Raw genomic sequence first — 23,491 nt, forward strand, 5'->3', positions numbered from 1 at the left:
AGCTCACCTTCAGTCTGCAGAGAGTCAAGCAGGAAATTCAAGGGAAACCTCTTCACCCATAGAGTGTTTGGAATTGATCACCACATATATACAGCAGGAAAGGATTTAAAAGGAACATCACGGAACAGAAACAATAACAGGCTTTGCTGAGTTGATTCCCTACTGTAAACTGGGTGTGCTGTAGATTCACTCAATACCTGAGACAGAGTTTCAAATAGAACTGATTTATTTGTCATGGAACCAGAATATTAAACTCCAGTCCCATTAAACGTGAATATCAGCAGAAAAAAAACTTCTACCATGCCCAGTGACCAGGGTATAGAACTGGGTTTGATGAACAGCAGCAAAAGTTGCAAAGTTCAACACCAACAGTCGCTTTTGAACTTGCCTTGGAATTTAGCAAACAGAAATGGTTAAATATCCAGCATGCAGCTTATTTAAACTGTTTCCCCAGTGCGAATTGGGTAGTGTGTCACAAGGGTGGATGAGTGAGTGAGTCCTGTCTCACATTCAGAGCAGGTTAATGCTCCACATCCACCCCCCCCCCCACACGTGTGAACTCACTGATGTTGCAGTAGGGCAGAATGGCTGAATGGGTAACCCTCACTGTGAACTGACTGGTGTGCCTGTAGCTGAGATGACCAAGTGAATCCCTTCCCACAGTCTGAGCAGGTGAATGTTTTCTTCCCAGTGTGAACTAACTGGTGTTGCAGTAGGGCAGATGACCCAGTGAATCCCTTTCCACAGACTGAGCAAGTGAACGGCCTCTCTCCAGTGTGAACTTACTGATCTACCTTCAGTTCAGATGACCGAGTGAATCCCTTCCCACATTCTGAGCAGGAGAATGGTCTCTCCCCAGTGTGAGCGCACTGGTGTGCCAGCCAGTTAGATGAATGAGAGAATCGCTTTCCACAGTCTGACCAGCTGAACGGCCTCTCTCCACTGTGAACCCGCTGATGTATCTTCAGTTAAGATGATCGAGTGCATCCCTTCCCACATTCAGAACAGATAATGGCCTCTCTGCAGTGTGAATTTGCTGGATTGCCTGGTGTTCAGATGTTTGAGTAAATCCCTAACTGAGCCAATCCTAACTCACTGGGGTCTGCAAGTAAGGAAATCCAGGATCCAATTGCACAAGGGGGTCTTGAGGCCCAGGTCTTGGAGTTTACTGACTACTTCAAAGGGGATGATGGTGTTAAATGCTGAGCTGGAATCAATAACGAGCATCCTGATGTATGCAACTTTGCTGTGGAGATGTTCCAGGGTTGTGTGAGTGAGATAGCATCGGCTGTAGACCTTTTGCTTTGGTAATCGAATTGAACGGATCCAAGTCACTTCTCCGACAGGAGCTGATTTATCAAGGACAGGTCGCTAAACCGAGTTAATATATGGAGGGATCTTGGGGTCCAAGTTCATAGCTCCTTAAAGGTGGCAACAGAAGTTGATGGGGTGGTGAAGAAGGCATATACCATGCTTGCCTTTAGTACTCGAATCCGCTACCAGCCGTGGTGCTGGAGATGGATACATTCGGGACTTTTAAGAGACATTCAGATAGGCAGATGAATGTGAGGAAAATATATGGGTATGGACATTGTATCGGCATAAGAGTTGAGGAGAAGGAGATGGAGGAGGAGAAGGAGAAAGCCCTTAACTCTAAGTGGAGTCATCGGGACGCCGCCGTGACGGCGTTTTTTTAAAGCAGGCTTTCTTATTTACGAGGCCGAGTTGCTAGCTCGAGGCTTAACCCAGCACGGATGAGAAGCGTGCAAGGGAATCGGCTGCATTCGAATTATGAGCCTTTGCTCTGAAGTCCGGCGCTGATACCACTTCGCCACCAACCGGCTTAAACTTTAAAGGAGTTCCCGAATTTAATATTTTTGTGCAACATTAAGCCCTTCATTTGGGCCATTGTTCCAGGAAATCTTCGCATTATGACTCCCACGTGTTTCGCATTATTGCAGTGACACGAATCAAAGAAAGGCTCTTCACTTCGAATAAGGAAGAGACACGTGACTGCTCAGACGCCGGTCTTACATGTGATATCAGAATTTATAGTCTGTCTTGCCGCGCAGATCACGCTGATCTCTGTTCATATTCAGGTAGAATATAGTGACCGAGATCTTCCTCGGTAGAAAGCAATTAATCGTAACGCCTTTTTCCTCCGCAATCAGACTGGAATCCAGCGACAAGGTGGGCCTGGGCAGATCTGCAAACGCAAGGGAAACAAAGAAAACACGAAGACCAGTTGAAATTAAGGCGGTTTTATCACACAACACAGCGACCAAACAGCAAGAAAGAACAACGGCATTCAAAGAACAATAAACTATTTTTAACATTTTCACTCTGGGCCTTCACGACCACTGTAAAGGGTAAATAAGAACAAATTACATTGATTCTACATCAAACCCCCACAAATCTTTCAAAGCCGCCTCGCAGAAGAACCCTCGTCACTATTACGTGATTTCCTTTTGGGAGAGCTCTCCTCTCACAAATCGGATTTTCAGTCCTCCCCATCTGTTCCAGAATCAGCTTTGAAACCATGATGTCTGTCTTTCAAGCACTCAATTCCCTGGAACTAATCTCACATCTAACAGAATCATGACGGAAATAAAAAGAACAGTACGTCAACCAAAACAACCCCCACTTACCGTCATTCAGTTATTCCACGGCCGCATTCGTATCTCAACGACATCATTTCACCGTATCTCCGTCATTATATCATTCTCTGGATCCGATACCCTACCAGCATTATGGACAAATTGTAGAGGGTAGAGATGAAAACAATATATGCGCAGGTAATCACGGTCTGTCGGATCCCATCCTTGCTTACAGATTATGTAACACTACATATAAGTGCTAAAATACAAATATTTCCTGTATTTATCAGGGTGTAACTGATAATTGGAACAATTCTTGGACGGAGACTTAGATCATGATTAATATACTCTGTACACGTTAAAAGTTGGTATCCAGTTATTGGACGACGCTTAACTAAATAATTATAAAGAGTTATGATGAAGAGAATACACTCAGGCATATGTTAATATTATTTCTACTCTTCAGCTGAGAATAGTCTTTAACTGCCCCACAGGCTAGACTGGGGAATTATATGGACGGGAATTTAAACCTACCCTTTGGACCATGATGTATGGTCCAAAAGAAACAGTGGAGCCAACTAAGCAGAATGAAGTGACTTGAGCGGAGATCCCCAGAATTTTATTATAGAGATCGCTGGAACATTCATCGTGGTACAGTTTTGTATGCGAATTATTTCACCAGCAGGGGGAGTGTGATATTTATTGAATGGAGATCACGACAAGAATATTGAAAGTAATAACTACGCAGCGTTGATGTAAAATTGTCTTACTTATATCTCAAATATGATGCACGTCAGTGTGAAGAATAAGAACTTACACAACATTTGGAAATTAGATTTCAGTATGGTGAATTAAGAACTGCGGATGGTATCCAAATCTGGATGATAATGGTAGACTGAACCGGTGAGCATGTTAGGGCACGGATTCCCAAGCTGGAGTACCTGGACCCCTTCGTTAATGCAAGGTCCGTGGCATGATAAAAGTTGGGAGCTCTTGCCTTGCAAACACATAACTTCACAGTTAAATCACTAAGAAATCATATTCATTTCTCATAGCGAACTCCGAAGAAAATACTTATTTCACGATGAAGCACGTGAAGCATTCACAACTCATCTAAGGGGAATAGTAAACAGAGCACAGACACGTAGAGTAAAGAATTTCTTCATCTTTCATCGTTTCTTTAGCTGTGATGGTAAATGTCCAGTAGGGGGAGCCTACTGAACAGAAGACGACCAACAGTGGATGGAGTGGTAAACTGTACCAAGATTTATTCGAAATGACTTATCGAAGGTGCTCAGGCTCTCTGCTCCCTTACCAAGACCTGCCCCTCCCCAATAGTTGTATCGTCAGGAAACTTGGACACAAAGCCATCAATTCTGTTATCCAATTCATTGACACATAACGTGAAAAGAAGCTAACCCAACACTTACCCCTGCGAAAACTGGTAGTTACTAGCAGCCAACCAAACAAGGCCCTCTTTATTCCTACTCTGCCTCTGCCTGTCAGTTAATCTCTACCCATGTCAGTATCTTTCCTGTAATATTAGGGTGTATTATCTTCTTTAGCTGCCTCATATTCACCACCTCGTCAAAGGCCTTTTAAAGATCCAAGTAAACAACATCCACCCACTTTCCTTTGTCTTTCCTGCCTGTTATAACCTCAACTAATTCGCACTGATTTGACAGGATTTCCCATCAAGGCAACCAAGCTGACATTGGTTCCTTTTTATCACGTGTCTCGAAATATCACAATACACGATCCTTAATAATGGATTCCAACATCTTTTCAACAACTGAAGTCAGGCTATGTGACAAATGATTTCCTTTCTTCTGCCTCCTTCAATTCTGAAAGACCTCCAGAACCATTCCTGAATCTACTGATTCTTGAAATATCATTACTAATGCCTCCACAATCTCTTCAGCTACCTCTTTTCAGCCCCGTGGTGTAGTCCATCTGGTCCAGCTGACCTATGTACCTTCAGAGCTCTCAGCTTTCCAAACACCTTCTCCTTACTGATGACAGCTACACTCCCTTCTGCACACCGACGCTCTCGAATTCATGGCATATTAGATAGATAGATAGATAGATAGATAGATAGATACTTTATTCATCCCCATGGGGAAATTCAACATTTTTTCCAATGTCCCATACACTTATTGTAGCAAAACTAATTACACACAATACTTAACTCAGTAAAAATATGATATGCATCTAAAATCACCCTCTCAAAAAGCATTAATAAATAGCTTTTAAAAAGTTCTTAAGTAGTTTACTTAAATACATTGAATGGTAACTTAAGCTCAGTCCTAACCCCGGCACTTTAACATATCTTACTCCTGGCGGTTGAATTGTAAAACCGAATGGCATTGGGGAGTATTGATCTCTTCATCCTGTCTGAGGAGCATTGCATTGATAGCAACCTGTCGCTGAAACTGCTTCTCGGTCTCTGGATGGTGCTATTCAGAGGATGTTCAGGGTTTTCCATGATTGACCGTAGCCTACTCAGTAGTCTTCCACAACGAAGACTGACTGAAAATACATAATGAGTTCGAGGCCATTTCTTTGCCCCCATTACTCCCAGATTAGAGACAGTTTCCGATTATTTTCCGATGGTCGGTGCATGACACACGCTGTCAGAAAGTGCAGTAGCAATGTATAGGGAGCATATCTACTGAGGCCTTTCTTTACTCTTCATACACCTGAAAAAGGTTTTGGTTTTTTTTTATATTATAGGCTATCTTTGCTTCATATTTCATCTTTTCTCCTCTCATTGCATTTTGGGTGCCTTACGTTGGTTTTTAAAAGTTTCCCAATCCTCTACCTTCCCAAATATTTTTCTATGCTGTATGCTGTCTCCTTTGCTTGAATGTTGTCTTTGACTTCCCTTGTTAGCCACGGTAGTTTCATCTTCCCTTTAGTATACTTGTACTTCTTTGGACCCGCACATTCCGAATTGCTCCCAGAAAATCCAACCCTTGCTGTTCTGCTGGCCATTCCTGCTAGTGGTCCCCTTCCAATGAACTTTGGCCTGCTCCTTTCTCAGGCCTCTATAGATCCTCTTATTCCATTGTAACACAGATACATCTGATCTTAGCTTAATCCAACTGTACTGCAGGGCGAATATTATGATAACTTCTTCCTTTGCCTTAAGCTCCCAATCAAATCCGGTACAGAAAAGAAATCCAATCCAGAATTGTCTTTTCCCTGGTTGGTTCAATCACAACCTACTCCAAAAACCCACCTGACAAATGCCTTCTCTGGGATCAACACAATCCTGATTTTTCACATTTTACCTGCATATCAAAATCCCCCATGACTATCATGGCATTGCCCCTTTCCCATGCACTTTCTGTCTTCCTTTGGAATTCGTACCCCATATCCTGGCTACTGTTTGGAGGCCATCTGGGTCTTCTTACCTTTGCAGTTTCTGAACTCTACTCTCAAGGATTCTAATTCTTCTGATCCTATGTTAACTACTTATGAGATTTTGATGTTACTTTTAAACAACAAAGTCACTCCACCTCACCCACCCCACCTGCCTATATTTATGTACAATGTGTATCCTTTGACGTTAGGCTCCCAACTCTGATCTTTTTCAGCCATCACTCAGTGATGCTCACAACATCATACCTGCCACTCTCTGACTACAGTACAAGTTCAACTACCTTGTTCTGTATGTCTCGTGCATTGAAATATAACACCTGCAGTCTTGTATTCAACACCCTTTTCAGTTTGCTGCAAATGCTACCAGAAGTTAAATTCTTATCTATTTCTAAAATATTATGTATATTAATTTGTTCTGGAGACTTTTGAAGTCTCCCCTGGACTTTAATTTATCAGCACCTCTGCAAACTGTAGATCTGTTGAACCTACTCTTTAAAGAAACATTTCAACCCATCCCACAGACAAAAGTTTTGCCCAATCATCTGCTTTCCTTCTTTACAATCTCACTACACATTGGATCTATTTGTATAACAACTGCCCCATCCTCCGCCCTATCACTCTGGTTCCCATTTCTATGCCGAATTAGTTTACACACTCTGCAACATCTTCAGCAAACTTGCCCGGAAGAATACTGCCCAACCTACCCCATGCCCCCGAATCAAGGTGCAACTAATCCTGTTTGTAGAGGTCATATGTTTTCCAGAAGAGATCGCAATGATCCAGTATTCTGAAGCACTGCCCCAATTTTTCAGCCACGCTTTCACCTGCCAAAACATCCCTTACTTATCCTCACTGGCGCCTGTGCAGACAGCAGTGTAGAGACAACTACCCTTGAGCTCCTGCTTTCCAGCTTTCTATCTAACACCCCACATTGTCCCTTTAGTACTTCATCGCTTTTCTTACTTATTTCGTTGATATCAACATGTAACACAGCTTCTGGTGATTCAGTCTTCCTTGTACAAACATCTCTGATCCTGGCATCTGGTACAATTCGGGTGTCTCTTGCACGTCCACATAATGTCCTGCCTGACCTTCTAACTATGGAATCCGCTATCAGTAGTGCACTCCTCTTCTGCCCTATTTCCCTCTGAGCCACGAATGGAGCCAGACTCACTGCTAGAGATTTGGTTGCCGCGGCTTTGCCCTGGTGGATCATCCCCCCTTTCATCACCACTATCAAAAGTGGTGTACTTACTGTTGAGGTGAACGACCAGAAAGGTAGTTTGTACAGTCTGTCTATTTCCTTTACATCCCCAAAATACATGCTACATGGCTTCAGCAACTTAGGGGTGATTACGTTCCTGTAGCTTCTATTTATGACCCATTCATTCTGTGTCCAAACCGGTCATCCAGTTGCATCTCCAGTTCCCCAATATGTTGTAAGGAGCTGCAGCTGGATGCACCTTGTGCAGATGTAATTATATTATTTTATATTATATTTATGTCATAAGGTATGCACTGGGAGCAGACCCAAATGCAAGACACAGACACTGAAGTACTAGGTACTGGTCTGGACTAGACTTAGGGACGGGACAGGACAAGGAAAAGGAACTGGGAACTAGGAGCCTGGGCTTGGACTCTGAGACAGAGACTGGACAAGGACCCAGAACCTGGGTCTTGACTCGGGTTTAGACCCCGGAACTAGGCAAGGACATGACGTGGCTGCAGGACTAGAAGAGATACAAGGACAGGACGAGATCCCGAAGCCTTGACTTGGTCTTGGCAGAGACAGGAACACAGAGACATGGAACACAGAGCCGGGACCCCTCCTTGGGAACAGGACACTACACAGAGTCAGGACGCCTCCTACGGAACAGGACGTAGGGTCAGGACTCATACACAGAACAGAGGGACAGTTCCCAACACAAGGTAGCGCCAAACGGACAGACCTACCTAGAGAAGGCGTGGACACAGAGCCAGTTCCAAGCAACGATAGACAGTTCCTTATCTAGACACAGCAGGGCTCCGGTCTTGCTCCAGCGGTAGAAGTTGACAGCAACATAGGCAAGGACGCGGGCGAGGTTTCAGGCAAAGGCTTCCAAAGGAAGGGAAGGGATCAGTCCAGCAAATGAAGTTGAATCCAGGAGCTATTTATTTAGTAGGCAAAATGAGAATCAGGTGCCTCAATTAGAACACGCAACAGAACAAGGGAAAGCCGGAAAACCTGGAATAAGGAACATTGGTCCAGACCGTGAACCGAAAAGCAGACTTCATGGACCAGACCATGACAATTTTGCCTTGAGAGTAAAGACGAATGGGATTTGGAGCCGAATGGAGGGAGACATCATCGAAACGGACCAGAACTCCTCATGACATAGTGGGAGATCATTCTGTCCATCTATTCTGTCAGGGTAATCCCAACTATCACTGCTTCCCATTTTCCCAATGACATACTATCTCAGTCAAATCCAACTGATAGTTATTGGGGGTTGGGACAATTTTACAGTTATTAATAAATCTACAGTTGGGTTTCCCACCATTAAATGACTGCAGTTCATCATCAGCATATTATCACTGAGCTGCGGCATAAACATTGTTGGTACGTGGCAGCGTTACAGTAGAAGACATAAGGAAACTACTACAGGTTATAAAGAAAATTAATTAAGTAAATAGTGCAAAAGAAAAGTGGGAACCGGGTGTTCATCGTTTCTTGGACCGTTTGGAAACCTGATGTCAGTGGGGATGAAACTGTTCATAAAGCTTTGTGTGTGAGTCTTCAGGCTGATGTAACATTTCCTAGATGGCAGTAGTGAAAAGATGTTGTTGGTCCCCAATGATGTATCCCGCCTCTTGAAGTGCCACCTTTTGGGGAGTTTGTTCGAAGCTCAGCGGCCACGTGATATTTTCCCCCCGAATATAAACCCGCCCCCCCCATCTCAAAGATTTTTCCATGCTCTGTCTCTCCAATTCACCAGCTGTAGGCTGACGGCATCCACGTCGTAGTGATTAAAGCACTGGTTACAATATTTTGTACTTCGCGAGAACCCTGTCTGTTCCAGCCCTTCAGATTTAAGATTTCAGGTTCATCCATTAGCATTCACAGGTTCATTTCCGGCCCTGTAGGCATGAACGTTTGCACGCATTTCCCGTTAAACCGTGTGTTTCCTCCAGTTGCTCGGTTTCCTCCCATTGTCCAAAGACTTAGTGGTTTGTAGATAACCTAGTCGTTGTAAATTGTTCTGCTATGACAACACGGTTGTCTGTGACTCGCCAATATTTAGATCTGTGCATCTCTCATTGCAACATTGAGAGACAAGCTGACCACTTCACAAAAGGATTGCCTAAAGTAGGAAGGCTAACACCTTAGATCAATAGTCGGCTGTATATGTAAAGGACAAGGGACACTCCTTTGATAGGATCTTTGGGATTGTAAGGATGACTTGCAATGGACTGAAAAGCTTGAAAATGTAGATATTAAGGAAGAGGATGTGCTGGAGCTTTTGGAAAGCATCAAGTTGGATAAGTCACCGGGACTGGACAGAATGTAACCCAGGGTACTGTGGGAAGCGAGGGAGGAGATTTCTGAGCCTCTGGGAATGATCTTTGCATCACCAATGGGGGCGGGAGAGGTTCGGGAAGATTGGAGGGTTGCGCATGTTGTTCCCTTATTCAAGAAAGGGAGTAGGGATAGTCCAGGAAATTATAGGCCTGTGAGTCTTACTTCAGTGGTTGGTAAGTTGATGGAGAAGATCCTGAGAGGCAGGATTTAGGAACATTTGGAGAGGCAGAATATGATTAGGAATAGTCAGCATGACTTTGTCAAAGGCAGGTTGTGTCTTACAAGCCTGACTGAATTTTTTGAGGATGTGATTAAACACATTGATGAAGGTAGAGTCGTAGATGTAGTGTATGTGGATTTTAGCAAGGCATTTGTTATGGTACCCAATTCAAGGCTTATTGAGAAAGTAAAGAGGCATGGGATCCAAGGAGACATTGGTTTGTTGATCCAGAACTGGCTTGCCCACAGATGGCTGTGGTGACACAGAAGTGGTTGACCACAGAAGTGGTCATATTCTGCATGGAAGCCGGTGGCCAGTGGTGTGTCTCAGGGATCTGTTCTGGGACCCCGACTCTTTGTGATTTTTATAAATGACCTGGATGAGGAAGTGGAGGGATGGGTTAGTAAATATGCTGAAGACACAAAGGTTGGGGGTGTTGTGGATAGTGTGGAGGGCTGTCAGAGGTTAAAACGGGACATTGATAGGGTGCAAAACTGGGCTGAGAAGTTCCAGATGAAGTGCTGTGTGTTCATTTTGGGAGTTCAAATATGATGGCAGAATATAGCATTAATGGTCAGACTCTTGGCAGTGTGGAGGGTCAAGCGAACTTCGGGTGTAAGTCCATAGGACATTCAAAGCTGCTACGCAGGTTGACTCCGTGGTTAAGAAGGTATACGGAGCATTGGCCTTCGTCAATCGTGGGACTGAGTTTAAGAGCCGAGAGGTAATGTTGCAGCTATATAGGATCCTGGTCAGACCCCACTTGGAGTACTGTGCTCAGTTCTGGTCACCTCCCCACAGGGAGGACGTGGAAACCATAGAAAGGCTGCAGAGGAGATTTACAAGGATGTTGCCTGGATTGGGGAGCATGCCTTATGAGAATAGGTTGAGTGAACTTGGCCTTTTCTCCTCGGAGCGACGGAGGATGAGAGGTGACTTAGAGGTGTACAAGATAATGAGAGGCATTGATCAGAGGATCAGAGGATCATAGAGGATTTTCCCCAGGGCTGAAATGGCTAACACGAGGACATGTCAGGGGTAAGTTTTTTTTGCGCAGAGACTTGTGGGTGCGTGGAATGGGCTGCCGGCGGCGTTGGTGGAAGCGGAAACGATAGGGTCTTTTAAGAGACGCCTGGATAGCTGCAGTGAGCTTAGAAAAATAGAGGGCTATAGATAAAGACTAGGTAGTTCTAAGGTAGGGACATGTTCGGCACAGCTTTGTGGGCCGAAGGGCCTGTATTGTGCTGTAAGTTTTCTATGTTTCTGTAACAATGTGCACATTTTGGACAGGGATGACAGGTGGTTTGAAAGAGAGATTAATGAAACCATCTTTGTCAAACTGAAAAAAACTCGTCCCTGAACAGAGCGGGTGGGTGTAAGACATCAACTATCAGTCCTAACATCTCTACCCCTGTGTCTCCACAACAGTTCACAGCTGGAAAGATAAGACTAATGTTTCTCATATTACAACTACGACTCTAAAAGACCCTCATGTGATTGCAATACCTTTAAACAATTCACAGACTTTATAAGCTGGAAAACTATCCACTATACATAGAACTGACGAAGCCTCTCGGATGAGTGGCAAAATGTCTGCTAGACAACACAGGAAGTCCAATTGTCTTGATTTACTGCTGCTTGATAGCACGGTAGTAGCAATGTCCGGAATTCCTACGTGCCCAGGGTGTATTTCAGGCCCAACCCTCTTTGTTTGGACGTTGTGGATCCCGGTCGGGTAAAAGTGATAATTATAGCAAAGTCAGAGGCAATAATTAACATGGCATAAATTGGATATATTTTCAGAAGCTGGTCAATTTACTTATAGAAATATAAAAACATAGAAAACCTACAGCACAATATCGGCCCTTCAGCCCACCAAGCTGTGCCGAACATGTCCTTACCTTAGAAATTACCAGGGTTACCCATAGCCCTCTATTTTCCTAAGCTCCATGTACCTATACAAGAGTCTCTTAAAAGACCCTGTTGTACCCACCTCCACCATCTGCCTTCATCAATGTGTCTAGCCACATCCTCAATAAATCCAATCAGGCTCGTAAGGTACTACATGCCTTTGACAAAGCCATGCTGGCTATTCCTTATCATATTATGCCTCTCCAAATGTTCATAAATCCTGCCTCTCAGGATCTTCTCCATCAAATTAACAACTACTGAAGTAAGGCTAACTAGTCAATAATTTCCTGGGCTATCTCTGCTCCCTTTCTTTAATAAGGGAACAGCATCCGCAACCCTCCAAGCCTCCGGAATCTCTCCCGTCCCCACTGATGTTGCAAAGATCATCACCAGAGGCTCAACAATCTTCCCCCTTGCTTCCCGCAGTAGCGTGGGGGTACATCCCGCCCAGCACCAGTGAATTATCGAACTTGATGTTTTCCAAAAGTTCCAACACATCCCCTTCCCTAATATCTACATGCTCAATCTTTTCAGTCCGCTTTAAGTCATTCTTACAATCGCTAAGATCCTTTTCCGTAGTGAATACTGAAGCAAAATATTAAGTACCTCTGCTATCACCTCCGTTTCCACACTCAGTTTTCCACTGTCACACTTGATTGGTCCTATTTGCTGTCGTCTCATCCTCTTGCTCTTCACATATTTGTAGAATGCCTTGGGGTTTTTCATAATCCTGTCCGCAAAGGCCTTCTCATGGTCCCTTCTTGCGCTCCTAATTTCATTCTTAAGCTCTATCCTGCTGGCCTTATAATCTTCTAGATCCCTATAATTACCGAGTTTTTTTTAACCTTTCGTAAGCTCTTAATTTCTTCTGGACTAGGTTTACAACAGCCTTTGTACACCACGGTTCCTGTACCCTACCATTCTTTCGCGGTCTCATTGGAACGTACATATGCAGAACCCCACCCAAAATCCCATGAATATTTGCCAGAATTCTTCCGTATATTTCCCCGAGAACATCTGTTCCCAACTTAGCCTCACTTTCTTTCTTTCTTTATCTATCTATCTATCTATCTATCTATCTATCTATCTATCTATCTATCTATCTATCTATCTATCTATCTATCTATCTATCTATCTATCTATCTATCTATCTATCTATCTATCTGTCTGTCTATCTGTCCATATGTCTATCTCTCTGTATGGATAGTTATCTATCAATATGGACATTCATTCATTACTGTATTGAGATACAGTGCGGAATAGGCACTACCTACCGCCCAACCCGTTTTAATCCGAACCTAATGACGGGACCATTTACAACGACCAATTAAACTACCAACCGGAGGGATTGTGGGAGGAAACTTAAGTACCTGGATGAAGCACACTCGGTCACGGGAAAATTGCACTAAGTTTTTACAGGCAGCGGCGGGAATTGAACCTGTGCTGCTGATAATGTTAAGCGTTTTTGTAGCCGCTACCGTACCCGACGCCCCAATTGATACGCATGTTGTTTAAAGGCAACGTGTCAAATGAAATTGATTAATTATATGCAGTTCATAAACTCTTGAAGCAGCAATTAAACAGAAACTCCACCCGAAGGAGCACAACACTTGATGGATGGGCAAATGCAGAATAATATTTCCATTAACTCTAAAATCAGGATCACAGCCAACCAGTCTCTAAAACCAATTGGTTCTTGGACCAACATGCAGACCCTAAGTTTAGTAACAGTGTGACAACATGGAACACGGTTCTCTGGATATTTTTGTTCTACTTGTGTTCGTTCTTAAACAGATTGTGTATAATTTATGTTTAATTTACATTTTATTTTCTTGTGAATGATGCTTATATGTTGCCCTGGGCGTGTGATGCTCCTGCATGTAAGTTTATCGTTGCACCTGCGCATATATGGACGTGCTGTTGACTATAAACTCAACTTACCCACTGAATCTTCCCCGACAGCTTGTAAACATCTGAGTATCATACAACTAATAAATTATGTTCAGTTGCCATCAATTTAATCTGGGGTTATTATTGCATCTGAAAATCGTTGCATGTGTACCTAGCTTTTTTTCCTCGATTTTGACTTAGGACTGCTTTTGGAATAAGTTTCTACACAACTGTGGGTGTCGAATCACAAATTAGACAATGGAGTAAAGTCATTTGGATTTCGGGTCGACAGGTAGTTGTATCCAGTGATATTGGATTAGCACCATGAGGTGGCGCCGAAAGAAATGATCAACCACTATCCTGATCAGTGATTGGCCTGGCGCCATGACGTAATGGACTGCTTCCATTACCGTATTTCATTACAAAATCTGAATTCAAATTCTGGGACTGAAATACTGTGATGGCTCTTAACGCAAGCGGCATACTTCACTGTATGTTTAAGTGTACAGTGCTATAAAAAAATTATTCTGAACCTGAATCTTAATATGAATCTGAATCAGGCTCCATGGCCTGTTCCTGATGCAACGGACTTGGATCCGAGTCCAAATGAGCTGCACAGAAGGTATGAGAGATATTAATGGTTCAATTTAATATCAGAAAACGTATTCAGGATGCAACCTGAAACTCTTACTCTTTGCAGGCATCTACAAAACTGCGAAAACCCCAAATAATGGACAGAAAAATACCCCCCCACCCACGCAGAAGCAGCAGCAAAAGATTCAGCATTTCTCCCCCCTCCCCTAGCTTCGCTTGCTACAGCAAAAAACATCAACCCTCCAGCACCCACCAGGAAAGCAATAGTGAAGCTTCCAGAGACCATGATCTAGAGTTCATCAAAAGCTACTGTCCATTCAAACATTTCGACATCTCAAACAGTCTCTGTGTCTCACTCTCTCACAAATGTGGGTGACAGGGAGTCATCGCTTCTGCCACACGAAAGTGGACACCAATAGCTCGCAGTTTTGATGTTACAATTTGACGGGTCGCTTGTACAGGCCCCCGACTCGAAGACCATCAGACTCTCACGGGAGAGAAAGAGACAGAGAGAGATCGATCTAATGGGCGTGTGTGAGAGAATGCGAGTGTGTGCGTGTGTGTGTGTGGGGAGGAGGAGGAGAGAGAGGCAAAGACAGTATTTATGGACGTGTGTGTGTGTGAGAGAGAGAGACAGGAAGTGGGGGCAGAGACAGAGTGTATGGGTGTGTGTGTGTGAGAAAGCGAGTGTGTGCGTGGGAGGGGAGAGAGAGTGTGAGAGTGAGTGACGGAGAGGCAGAAACAGTGTATATTTGGGTGTCGCTGTGTGTGAGAGAGTATGTGCATATGGGTGTGTATCTGTGTGTGTGTGAGAAAGAGCGCGACAGAGATTTCTCGACTGCAGGGACCTCGAAAGGCTACGCACACTATCAGCTGTCTCGGTGTTTCAATCTCCCGCGACGTTTCAGTCGACGACAACGGCGAGGAGTCTTGCCGTCCTCAGGGTCTCATCGCGAAGATGCGCGACGAAACATCGAAACATCGAAACGCCAGGACGCTCGGCGAGTTCCGAAAGCAAGAACCCACCAGCCATGTAGAACCGTAGTTTGAGCTGCAGCTGCAAATTATGGTCTCCGACAGGATCCCAGCCACCTTGAAAAGGAGAAAAAAAGAGACACGAGTAGAGAAAAATTAAACTGTTTAGGTCAGATCCGGAAAAACTTCTGGCGCCATCTTTAGCTCCTCCCACTCCTATTGCAATGGAGATGGCAAAATGTAATTCAAATATGGGATTATCTATGGCAGTCAAGAGAAAATCTGCAGATGCCAGGAGTCTGAGCAACACCCACAAAATGCTGGAGAAACTCAGCAGGCCAGACAGCATCCTGAGTTCCTCCAGACTTTTGTGTGTGTTTATCTATGGCAGTGTTAAATGGTGGGACGGAATCCACGAGTTTGAACCTTTTCCCCAGTTCTCTTTTTTTCTATCATCCGGGAACACAGACGTCAGATTACTTGAGAAACAATGAATGAAACAATGAATTAGCTGGTGACCAGTTCGCAAGGCACATAGGTGTGTCTTTGTGCTATGTCTTCAATGGATTGTCAGGAAGGTAAGATGAATTTGCCTTCTTCACTCATTTCAAAACTGTTTGCAACTAGTAAATATTGGTGGGTAAAATGGGGCAGTCCAAATTCCACTTGATCATGGTCTTGATCGGCACCTTACCTATTGGTGAATATCGAGAAGCCTGTTGTCCCTTCTACAGCTTGATTTCTGCATAGACCGTGCTGTCATCGGCGTGGGTTTCAAAGCGTTTTTTCTTGCCCTGAATGTCAAAATTCGTTAGTGAATCATTTGGACGTATTCATGTAATTCACTTCTCCATGTTAGTATGATGTTCCATTCAAATTTCTTTATAAAAAAAAAATGCATGCATTTTCAAACATAATGCTGGAAGAAACCTACTGGGCAGCCCGAAGATGAATAGACAACTCTCTCAAAGAAAGGACGCAAATCATAAATTACAACAAAAGGAGGATTTTCAACTCACTTTTTGTTTCTTTGTTCGCGGTGCTAACTTAAGATCAGCATCTGTACAAAATTAAAATCAAGGCATCAATGGTTAAAATACTACATTCAACATCTATAAAAGCGTGGTTAGATGCGGTCCTGTTGCAGGTCCAATTAAACCATAAACCTCCACGCGTATTTTTGCAGGAGGAAAGAAATGGGATCACCCTAAAGAAAGGACGTGCAAACTAGAGACATACAGCGCCGGAGGTCAGGACTGAATTGTGAACAAAAGTTGAGGCAGCTGCGTTCCCGGCATCATGAACGGCTATCTGGTCTATTTGGGAACCTCTGCGTGCCGTGGTTGTCGGAGATTTTGCGGTTTGCCTTCAGGCATTGAAGCAGAATAAGGCCATTTGGCCCCTCTCAGTGCGATTCGTTTATGGTTGATTTATTTTTCCTCCCCATCCCGTTCTTCTTCCACTCAGTAACCTTTGACGCTCATCCTAATGAACAACCTTCCAAGCTCCGCGTTGGCTATAGCCAATCACTTCGTGTGCACAGCCGTCCTTGGCAAAGAATTGCACAGAATCACCATCCCATTCATAACAAAATCCCGTATTATCCCAGTTTTATGCACTTCCCTGCACTCATAATCTGTCCAAATCCCCCTGAAGACTCCTTATTTCCTCACACTGCCTGCCCTTCCACCTATTTTCCTATCTTCCGCAAGCATGGTCCAAAAGCCACCAGTTCCGCTATCCATATTATTAACTAATAATGTGAAAACAAATGGCTCCAACAGCAACCCCTCTGGTACACAAACCCTCACTGGCAGCCAATCAGAAACTTAATTGCTTACTGCCCGTTACACTGCCCCAGGTGTGGTTCAGAGTGTTCAGTCGCACACAGATATAGAAGGATTCTTCATTGCTATTTCCGAAAAAAGGGTTAACCAGTCAGGTTTGTTAACCCTGAACTGAACTCCTGAACCTGGAGGACAGGTGGACCATCCTTAGTATGGCCTCTACTCCTTGTCCTCTTTGGACAAGGTGAGCCAAAGCATAAAGTTCTGACTCCAGCGAACATAGGTCCCTGGGTCATTGAGGCACACAAGGCACCAAATCCTACAAGATTGTGCTGCTCTTGGAGGGGCCAACCAGAAAGCCCCCCCCCCATTCTAACTCTTTGACCCCTGCCGGTCAGCCAATATTTAAGTATTTATTTTATTCAGCGTTACAATGCGAAGCAGGACCTTTTGACCATGCTATGTTTTCTTATATACCATGGATCTTACGTTCAGATCTTGTCAACGGCCTTCTGAACATTCACCGATTCTCATTTCTTTGAGAATTCCTCAAAGAATTCCTGCAGGCTTGTCACGCAAGATTTCCCCATTCGGCCTACATAATAATTATTTGGCTTCCAAGTACCCGGAAAACTCGACCTTAATAATGCTTGACTCATGCTTAATCTCCCTAACCTCAACCACTAAAGTTAGGCTAACTGGCTTCATAATGGAACAAGTTGATGACGTTTGAATATTGACACAAAAAATGTATCGAGCTGGAGACACAGAGGGAGAGAGATATAGGGAGGGATAGAGAATGAGAGAGAGAGAAATAGGGAGAGAAAGTAGAGAGAGGGAGGAGTGAGAAGAGAGAGGGAGAGGACGAGAGAAGAGAGAATATAGAATAGAAGGTGAGACAGAGAGAGGGAGAGAGAGAGACTGTGTGTGAGGGGTGATTGTGTGTCTGCAGGTGTGTGAGGGAGAGGATGAGAAAGAGATGGAGAGCGAATGTGCTTGTTAGTGTGTGTGTATATATATATAGATGTGTGTGTGCATGCGCTTGTGTGTGTAAGAAAAAGAGAGCTGGAGAAGGAGGGAGAGACACACACACATAGAGGCGGAGTGATAGAGAGTGAAACAGACAGACAGAAAGACAGGAAGAGTTGGAGTTGTAGGACGAATGCCCACCTTTTATGTTATGAATAGCCGATGGATCTCCTCATCTATTGTGTTTGCTGCCTCTTCAGATTGCGAAAAGAAGCCAGAGCGGGAGGGGACCATTTCAATAACATCATGACTGATAATCAATTTCAACACAACTACCCTGTTCTCTACCAATATCACATCCAGAACGGCAGCGAGTTGTGAATGCAATGTGTGTCTGAGACCTACAAACCCTCCAGGACTGGCGATTCGATAATATCGTCGTGCTTTGAGTCAGGGAGTAAGGAAATGACTAACGATATCAGCCCGCTTGTGTTGACTTTCCACCTACTTATTCCAGACAACACAGAGAACAATTTCTTTTTCAGCGTTTCTACCCTGTCGAACCTTCATAGGACAGCACATCAGTGTATTTCCCACCGCTGTCTGTAAGGACTTTATATGTTCGGTCCATAACCATGTGGTGTTCCTCCCGGTGCTCTGGTTTCCTCCCACATACCACAGAAATACGGTTGAGAAGGTTAATTGATGACATAGGTGTAATTGAGCGGCGCAGCCTCGTTGTTCCAGAACCGTGTTGTATCTCCAAATACATGCAAATATGCAAGGAGATCATTTCAGAATATTCTAAGTTCTAAAGAGTAGAAGCTCAGAGGATATTCTATCATTGTCTGCTCATCCCAGAAACCGGAATGATGAGGAATCACTACTATCTCCCTCAGGAATAAATATATGTTCAGTTAAAGAACGACATCTGCATGTTTTTCTTCTCAGAAATGACACATATAAATCTAGTTAAATATATACGGGTCACCATTTAATCAGAGGCACAGCTGATTTGGGACAACTCTTGAAGAACACAAGCTAATCGAGAGAATTACCAGGATCCCTTGAGTTTATTTGGGCCTACTGCTTATTTAGGCCAAAACGTAGTGGCCACGATGTGTTTCAATTTTGCAGATCGCACTTTATTAACTACAACTGCACTACTACAACTTTATTGGAACAGAGAACAAAATATTTCTATCTATATATCTGACTGTCCAATAAATATGCAGGCTCTCTGCGTGTTGTACAGGACAACGAGCAAGTGGAATTTCACCCTGCCTTAGACTGAACATTCAACAAACCATTCAAGGAATTAATTCGACACGATTTCCAATATTTCTGCATTGTTTTCAGAAGAGGATATGCTCTCTATCTTACACATTGTAAATTGTAGCCAGCTATGTTTAATCCCAGTCCATTTGTCTAAACAAAACTTGAGGAATCCCTTTCCATCCTCACAGCTACTCTCATTTCCACTTCCAAAGCACGTGATGAAATCCGGTTAGATGATTTTGAACGGATCTGAATCAGAACACCCAATAAGCTCTCAATAAACTAACATTAATGAAGTGTGCATAACGCTTTGACAGCCGCATCATAGCATAGCACAGGTGATGCCTCATAGACATCAGTACCGGTTCGACCTCAAATTCCAGCGCTGTCTTTGGGCAATTTCAACAGCGCACCATTGCTCCCATGTTTCAATTTCCTCCCACGTTTCACTTGAAAAGTAGAGGGTGCTTTAAATTCCTCCCATTCGCATAGATGTCTATTTATGACAAAATAGAATAATGTCAGCGCTGTAATTCTGCAAAGTGCGGAAGGGGCGCAAATACTCAGCAGCTCAGCCAGTAACCATGGAAATAGCAAAAAGGTCAGTATTTCAGATGATTCATTTCACAGGTGCTGACGGACCTCCTAAGTTATTCCAGTATTTTCAATATACTACTTTCCTCTGCATTATGTGTGATCTTCTTTCGTTCCCTTAGGTTGCTAATTGAGCTCCAGGCACAAAATTTATGAAGTATTCGTCGCTTTTTTGCTGAGAGAGCACAATGTTAATACCTGATATTGGATTCTGAACACAGTTCATAGCGTACTCACAAGACTGCCAGCACGTTGCAATGTCACTTGCATTCTGATAACATCACATGCTCGCTGTACTTCATAACACGACATTAAAATAAAATTAAAATATTGTGCAAAATCTATATGTCACACAATACTTACATACGATATTGTCATTGTCATTCGGACCGTGTTCAGGAGATGGAGCGGCCCTGAAAGGAGCATAAATTTGCAGGTCAACTTATTTTATCTGGAGAATACCGCAAAGGTATTAAAGATGACGCGAAGGAAGTTACAGGAGATCTATCTGGTTGATTTGTAGACTGAGCGATAACGGAGTTGTCTTCAACATGACAGATATGACTAAGGAAGAATAATGTGCCGTTGTGAATGTTAACGGAAAAATCTAAGTATGGTGCGCTTTCCAAACAGCGGAAAACTAAAGTGTGCCACTGTTAGGCGTACTCAAGGTTACCCTGTGACTATGATGCAATGCAAAGAATGAGACTACAGATATTGTCCATACGAGCATGAGGGATGGGAAGAGCAAAGCTATGCCAGTCCCTGTCACCACACAGGTCTCATCATGTATGAAGCGCCAGTTATCGACATACTGTTTACAATGTTATCCTGTGTTTACAATGCATCTTATTATTTGCTAATTTATTTACGGTAATATATATTTTATGTGTGTTGTGGGTGAGTTAAAGTATATGTACTCTACTGTGCGCCTTGATCTGGAAGAACATTGTCTCGTTTGGCGGTATATACATGTACATGGTTAAAATGACAATAAACTTGATGTTCAACGTGACTTGAACTTGGGATGACTCAGGGAGTATTCTCAATATTAGCATGTAACGCTTGGGCAATTCTGACTTCAGTCAATCGATGTAAGACCTTTAGTGCTTTCAAAAACTACAATCGGATAACGGCCAGAGGTGTACCATACGAGATCAAGGCGGGAAGAGGATGTGGAAAGATTGTGGCTTGAAAAGTGGAGCGAGAGAGAGAGGTGAGTGGAAGAGGTCGAAATGGTATTAAGAGGAAAGCGAATGATAAACAAATGGAGAAAGCACATTAAGATCCCACAAAGAAGTGAATAATCAAAAACTGAGAAGGTAAATAATGAGGGAAGTCAGCAAGAATTAATTATGAACCGTATCAGATCGATTCTGATAATGCAGCGAGTGTGTATGCGGACTATTGATTGCACAGTCAATCGGTTAGGCCTCCTACATGCGGGATGTATTTTCTTTTGCAGAAATGTGCATGTCTTTAGTTTCGGTGGGCGCGGTTCCTGGATCTCATACCGTGAGGTGTCCATCGTGTACCGTCACTAACATGACACAATATAAACGTTGAACCATACTGCTCCATTGCCGTTCTTACTCTGCGGAAACTCGCGAGAGAGAGAGGCCAACGTAGAGCATGTGATTTATTTGGAGAGACGCTTCAGGGAGCTGCCACTGGGGTCAATGATCAAACGGGAATTCATTTGCGTCATGACACCACTCTACAATTGACACTCCTGAATATCAGGTAAAAGCATTTCGAGATGACGCTCTGAATTCTAAAACTTTCCCCAACGAAATCATGTTCTCACCTGAATTCTGCGCGACCTTTGGACTTCCCTGTAAATTAAACGGAGAATAAAAAGAATTTTAAAAAAAGAAGCAGTAACGAGCCACATGGAGAACAGCAGGCTAGCGTGAACATTTGCAATTCATGCGTCTTCGCACAGAATAAAATCGGGACCAAATCCACAATTGTTTGAAGAATACAAGCATGGCCCCTAAGGTGAGAAAGAGATTGAAATTAAATCAACTAACAGAAAAGAAAAGGAAAACAGTCAAAATATGGCTAAGATGTTGGAAAACCCATCATCGGACTGGATTATTGCGGCTATCATCAACACGATTATGTGCTGTGTCATATTGCGAGAGCGATCACGGTCTATCCATGGTCATAGTTGTCGGAACATTTATCCATCTCAGTGGTTTGTCATTGCCTTCTTCTGGACAGTGTCTTCACAAGATGGGTGACCCTAGCCATAATCAATACCCTTCTGAGATTGTTTGCCTGGCGTCAGTGCTCGCATAAGCAGGACTTGTGATCTGTACCAGCTACACTTACGGCTATTCATCACCGCTCCCATGTTGACCTGATCGTGGGGGGGGGGGGGGGGGGGTCGGTGGGAGGATGGTCTAGGCAAGTGGAGCACATTGCCCAACGGTGACCTGCAGGCTAGCGGAAGGAGGGAGCCACCCCGTCAGCAACTTGTGAAAAATACTGTACATAATCGGACTCAGGACTCGATGACCTGGGCTTCCAAGTTCTGCATGACGATCTGGGCGCACTGTCAACTTTCCATGTCATAAAGTTCATATTTTTCTTGCAGTTGTTGACATGAGGGAAACAGAGGTGGGGTGGGGAGAGAGGGAGAGGGAGTGGTAGAGAGAGAGAGAGAGAGTGGGAGAGGCCGAGGCCGACAGCGAGAGAAGACAGAGTATATTGTGTTGGTGAGAGATGAAGACAGGGACAAATAGACAGATAGAGAGAGACTGAGTGAGTGAGTGAGTGAGTGAGTGAGTGAGTGTGTGTGTGTGTGTGTGTGTGTGTGTGTGTGTGTGTGTGTGTGTGTGTGTGTGTGTGTGTGTGTGTGTGTGTGTGTGTGTGTGTGTGCGCGCGCACGCGCATGCGTTAGAGAGAGTGAGGTCTGTATAAATTGAGGTTACAGTTTTTCAGTGTCATGTCTACCAAGCACGTAATGAAGATGAAGGTATATGAAATAGTGAACTGTTAAAGCCATAGATACTCAAAAACGAAAAACGGGGCCAAGGTATGCACTTACCTGATAAGGATGTGACAAGTGTGAAAACCCAAGATAATCAACTAAGGTGCCTATCACGTTCGGATTGATACTGAGAGCCATCTTTGGAAAAGATGATGTTTGTAATATTAAACCTGATTCTGACTCTGAACTTCTGTCCTTAAACTGTGAAGGAATTGTCCATTTCATTGTCATCCTTACATTACATCTCCTGTAAATTCAGCCTTTTCTATTTCGCATGGCAGTCCATAATCTTTTTCTATTTATTGTCCACATTTGGGCGATGAGCGTTAGGCAAGCTTAAGAGGGATTAAAGTGGGAAAACAATCCCACTTTAAAGTGGATTTCCAGACAACACAGCCAAGAGTTTCTTTTTCAGCGTTTCTACCTTGTCAAACCTTCTTTGGATAACACATCAGCGTAGCAGTTAGTATGTAACTTTACAGGCCCAACGACCAGGGTGCATTTCCCACCGCTGTCTGTAAGGAGTCTGTACGTTCTGTCCATAACCATGTGGGTTTCCTCCCACAATACAAAGAAATACGGGTGAGGAGGTTTAATTGCTGACATGAGTGTAATGGGACGGTGTAGGCTTATTGCGGCAGAAGAGGCTGTAATGGTGCTGTCTCTCTAAATAAATAAAATAAAAATATACAAAGAGGTCATCTCAGAATATTCTAAATACTAAAGAGTAGAGGC

The 23,491-nt window shown here is 43.6% G+C and overlaps 1 long non-coding RNA gene across 1 annotated transcript; it reads right to left on the reverse strand.

The window, feature by feature from the left end:
- Positions 1-14,312: 14,312 nt before the first annotated feature.
- On the reverse strand, positions 14,313-21,593 carry LOC140715559 (uncharacterized). The gene is made up of 5 exons (XR_012096157.1): positions 21,566-21,593; positions 20,122-20,171; positions 16,150-16,190; positions 15,825-15,924; positions 14,313-15,247 (listed from the first exon to the last, which is right to left on the reverse strand). It is a non-coding gene; the product is annotated as an uncharacterized lncRNA (long non-coding RNA).
- Between the last annotated feature and the right edge of the window lie 1,898 nt (positions 21,594-23,491).

This window comes from Hemitrygon akajei, chromosome 24 (genome assembly GCF_048418815.1).
Source record: "Hemitrygon akajei chromosome 24, sHemAka1.3, whole genome shotgun sequence".
NCBI classification, from domain to species: Eukaryota; Metazoa; Chordata; class Chondrichthyes; order Myliobatiformes; family Dasyatidae; genus Hemitrygon; species Hemitrygon akajei.